Genomic DNA, 5,357 nt, shown 5'->3' with positions numbered 1-5,357 from the left:
CACACCTCCCCTGCCAAGAGCAGCCTCCGGCTCGGCAGCCCGGCCGCGGAATGAATACAGCGCCACCAGCGGGCCGGGAGGAGGGAGAGCAGGAAGAGCTGCCGGAGCAGCCAGCGCATGCGCAGAGCCAGGACCCGCGCCAGGGGCAGAGGCCATCTTTTCTTAACCCATTCTCGCTTTCAAAAGCAAATAGTTTGTCAGAGAATTTTCATTTTGAAGATTTCTGGTTTCTTTCATCCATTCTTCAGCAATCATTTTAAGCGCCAATGGTGTGCAAAGCAGTGCTAGTTTCATGGGGAGATACAAAGACAATCTGAAAGATAAATAAAATGAAGGAACGAGATAATTGAATTTCTTGCCTTATTAAGCCCCTCCTGTATCACTGGGGGAGGGGGCGTGTTCCAAGAGCCCTCGTGCGGTTCCCAGTGGCGGAGTCTTCGAACTGCACCCAGGCTTATTTGCGATCTTACTATACTGTAGTATGCTCTACTATGCTATACTATACTATACACGACTACATCACTATACCACATAGTAATATGTATACGATAATTATAATGGAAACTAGTAGCAAATAACGTGGTAGTAGTCACAACAATGGTGAGACCCCAGTCTTACATACGTTTGCAGGTTTCTGGAGTGGTTTAAATTGTTTACCTCGTTCAGAATACAGTATGGGGCCAGAGAAAGGGAATGTCCTTTCCAGAGTCCGGAGGGCTTCTGGGAGGAGGGGGCGGTATTTAAGCCTCACCTTGAAGAGTGTGCACCAGATCAACAGGTGGTGCAAGGAAACAGCGAGTACCGGCATGGCTTAACTTTGCTTTTCAGTGCCGTTGTTTTAATGGGGGGAAAAAAGCCCTGCATGTTTGTGGGGCGGGGAAGGGAGAGAAGAAAAGAAGCTTCCACTGCAGTGTGGCTGAAGCATGGAGAAGTAAGAGGGGAGGCTGCAGAGCGAGAATCCTGAGATCACAGATGAGAGCCGAAGGGGACCTCGGTGAACCTGGAGGGAGTCGTTGGTCAGTGGAAGACCTTGAGTGCCATGATTGAGTTTGGATGTCACTGGGAAAGCAGCTAAAGGGCTCTGACAAGAACTGGATGAATGGCCAGCATCTTCAAAGAAGGAAGCCTGATCTAGTAGCAGTATGGAAGTTGGAGGAGAGGCAGGGAAGCCAGCAGAACAAGAGGGAAAGAATGGAAATTGGGGTTCTGCGCGGTGGTGGTGTGAATATAAATGAAGGGACAGATTCTTCGGGCATTATTTTAAACCCATTTTCTTCCAGGTCTCTTTGTATTTTTTTTTTGTTTTCCCCCCCTAATTGTCAAGCATTTGTTTTTTCCTCCTTGCCTCTTCCATCCCTCCACTGAAAGAAAATAAATAAAACAAAACCCTTGTAAAAATTATGCATAGTAAGTAAGGTAGATTCCCACACTGGCCCTGTCCAAATGTGTTTCATTCCTTATGAGAGGTCCGTGACCTCTCTGTCTCCTCTCTCCATCTCTATCTTCATCATGGGCCTTCTGGAATTTTGACTAATCGTTGCATAATAGGTTAACTATTGTTATTATTTTATTCTTCCAAATACATGGCTCAGGTTATACTTTTGTGACTTATTTCCCCCTTGGCAAAAAAGTTTTTGGTGGGATGGATTTGGGGAATTGTAATGGTGGAAGAGGGGAGAAGAGAACAAAATTATGAGATCCATGACAGTCCTATTCTTCAAACTATCTTTAACAAAATGTTTTTCATTTCAAGAACAATTATACTATATAGGTCTAATGAAATAATAAAATTTAAAAATAAAACTAAAATGTGGTTTCAGTTTGAAGGTAAGGTTTTCACACTGTTGCAAATTAAAAAAATAAATACCTGAACTTCCTACCTCATGGTGTGAGTTTCAAATGAGATAATCTATATAAAGGATTCCTAAACGAGAGTCTAAGGATCCATGAATAGATTTCAGGGGATCTAAGAACTTAGATGGGAAAAAAATACATCTTTATTTTCATTAATTTCTAATTATTTTAAAAAAGTGTTTAAGGGGCAGCTAGGTGGCAAAGTGAATGGAGCACCAGCTCTGGAGTCAGGAGGACCTGAGTTCAAATCCAGCCTCAGACACTTAGCACTTACTAGCTGTGTGACCTTGGGTAAGTCACTTAACCCCAAGTGCCCTGCCTTCCCCCCTCCAAAAAGCAAAAAAAAAAAAAATTTAGTCCTTGTTCAGTCATGTCCAACTCTTTGTGACCCCATTTGGGGTTTTCTTGGCAAAGATGCACGAGTGGTTTGCCATTTCCTTCTTCCAGCTTGTTTTACAAATGAGGAGGCAAATAGAGTTAAATGACTTGGCCAGGGTCACACAGCTAGTGTCTAAAGCCATATTTGAGCTCAGGAAGATGAGTCTCCCCACTCCAGGCTCAGAGCTCTATCCACCGTGCCACCTAATCTTCCGTTTAATTAAGGCTACAAACATTATTCAGAGAAGGGGTCCATAGGCTTCACCAAGCTGCCAAAGGCATCTATGACCTAAGAAAGTTAAGAGTCCCAAATCTATGTGAATTGCTTTGCAAACTCTAAAGCAGTGTGCATATATTAGCTATTATTAGTATTAGTACTAAAAAAAAAAAACCCACAAGGTGAGTTGCTAGAAGGTTCAGTGGATAGAGGACTTGGACCTGCAGTTAGGAAGATCTGAGTTCAAATGTGGCCTCCAGCCATTACTTAGCTCTATGACCTGAAGCAAGCCACTTAATCTGCGTGCTTCAATTTCTTCAATTGTAAAATGAGAGACATACCTCACCAAGGGTTGTAGTAAAATAAAATCCCACTTAGCACTGGGACATAGTAGGTTCTTAATGAGTTCTTTTCACCTTCCTGTCCCTTCCCCTTGCCACCCCCCATCCAAATCTAAGAAGCAAAGCCTTTGTCCTCCAACCTGGAAACGCGTACCTGTTCCTCCAGCTCTCTCATTCAGAGAGACTACTAGCCTGAGAGGTAAGTCTGCTGCCAGGGGCAAGACAATGGACCTGGTTCAATGACACTGCTCCCTCAGAGTTATTTCTCCTTCGCTTACAACTCTGAACCTCAGAGAAATCTACTGAGCCAACTGCCCCCTCTTTCCACAATAGGAAGGAAAGAGAGTTGTTTCCGGTAGCCCCTAGCAATGGTATTTCTAATGGATTATGCTAGACAACACTCCCAGTTCCCTTTCCCCAGGCCCTTTCTGTCAGTTCCTAGTAGATACTGGATACCTCCCTCTAGATAAAGTAAGTTAGGGAGCTGGCCATTTGTTATTTGCGCTATGGAAGTTGGGTGAATAGGACTATGGAACCAAAGGAGGGGCTTCTCCCGTTTCTCTCTCAAGAAAGGGAAGAGCTACAGCCAAGCAATGGGAGGGACTCTCCCTGGGAATTTACAGGTCTGGTGGTTCTGGTGGATACTGAATTCTAAGGCAGGCCACTGGTGATAAACAGGAGAAATAAATAAAAAGGAATAAGTGGTCTGTAAACTGAAACTTTGTTCTCCTACACACTCAGTGAGAGGAGAGAGTGTAGGGGCACTTGTATATATACATATGTGCATATGCACTAGTGTGCTACCAAATGATTACCAATTGGTTCCATGGAAAAATATGTAGTCATGACACCCTTTTTAAGTGAATACACATTATTAACATTTTCTCCTTTGTTTTGTTAAGCTAAGGCAAGCAATAAAACAATAAAATAAGCCCTGATTTGTAGTTTTCGACAATTTCCAAGGCATAAATGCTTACACTGAAATTTTAACAACTGGCACTCCTGGCTAGTTAGAGCTAGCCCCAGCACAGTATGTGTGTGTGGAGGAGGCGGGTATGTAATGTATGTAATATGAATACATATTTGACCTTGTATACACATATGTGAGTGTGTGTTTCCAACACAGACATCACAACCATCACTGGGGAAACAAATACTATGAAGGGGCCAGCTAGCCCCACCTAGTACCAACCCATGTCCATACACAAGGCAAGTCACCCTAACTAGAGGGGGAGACAGGAGGCAGCCATTTTGCCTGGTCTCTCTTTAAACTTCTGTAGTACATCCATGGTCTTTACAACCCACAATTTAGCCTGTGATCATATGTCATTGTTCTTTAATTGAGGCTTATTGTGTGCCTTCCCAGAGTAGCCTCTGGTTTCACTGGCTGGTAATTCACTCAACATCTCTGGAGCTCTCAATTTCCTTATTTTATTTTATTGCTAGAATTTATATAGTGCTTTAAGGTCTGCAAAACACCTTACAAAATATTATCTCATTAGATCCTCACAACAACCCTGGGAGGTAGATGCTATTATTACTCCCATTTTAGAGATGAGGGAACTGAGGCAGACAAAGATGACGGGACTTGCCCAGGGTCACATAGCTAGTAAGTATCTGATGCTGGATTTGAACTCAGATCTTCCTGATTCCAGGTCCAGTGTTCTCTTAGCTGCCTCTAGACTTACCTGATGGGTGTATTGAAATTCAAATGATCAAATAGATATAAAAATGTTTGAAATGTTAAAAAGTAAGTTCTTGCCTTCAAATCTAAGGCAATTTGTAATTACTGTGGCTATTATTAGTAGTAAATTGGTAAAAAAAAAAAATGATAAGCTCTTTATGGCAGGATAATGGAAATGTAGCTCAAACTTTTTGTGAATCCTCTGCGCAGCTGTATATACCAGAAGAGGGGAGAAGAGGACAAAATGATGAGATCTAAGATCTCAATGTAAATTTAATGACAGAAGGGATAAAGAAGATCAAGAAAGAGTACAGATAGTATAGTATAAGCTCATCACTGTTTCTGGAGAAAAAACTCAAAGTCATGTCCTTTTGACTGTCAGTAACCTCAGGTGATTGTTTCCTCAGAGGTAAAATGTTGGATGGGGAGAGAAGAGGATGGGGAAGTAGATAAGCATTCCTATAGGGCTACTACATCCCAGTCATGGGCTAAGTGCTCTACAAATGTTATCTCATTTAATCAAATGAAGTCATTTAAACAAATCACTTAATTATGAATCAAATAAATATTATTTAGACAAATATAATCTCATTTAATGGGGATAATAATAGAGGGGATTTTTTTTTTTCAGATATGGGTTAGACTAGATGGCTTCTAATGTCCTTTCTCTGAGAATCTGTGAGTTTATGAAGGCAAAGTAGCTGTAGATACCTATCTTATATGGCTTTTGTGAGGCTCAAATGAGTATATATAGCAGGGGACCTATACCACTTTGGAACCTCTACCACAGATGTGTTGTGGTTTCAGGTAATCAAAATCAATCAAATATGGCTTGTCTGCATTTAATGCATCCTCTACTAATAGATCAAGCAGAAACCATAAA

Source organism: Petaurus breviceps, unplaced genomic scaffold (assembly GCF_028583685.1).
Source record: "Petaurus breviceps papuanus isolate PSGF00001 unplaced genomic scaffold, PetGlider_PUasm1.0 115, whole genome shotgun sequence".
NCBI classification, from domain to species: domain Eukaryota; kingdom Metazoa; phylum Chordata; class Mammalia; order Diprotodontia; family Petauridae; genus Petaurus; species Petaurus breviceps.
The sequence above is the reverse complement of the archived record's forward strand: the minus strand, read 5'-3'. Positions refer to the sequence as shown.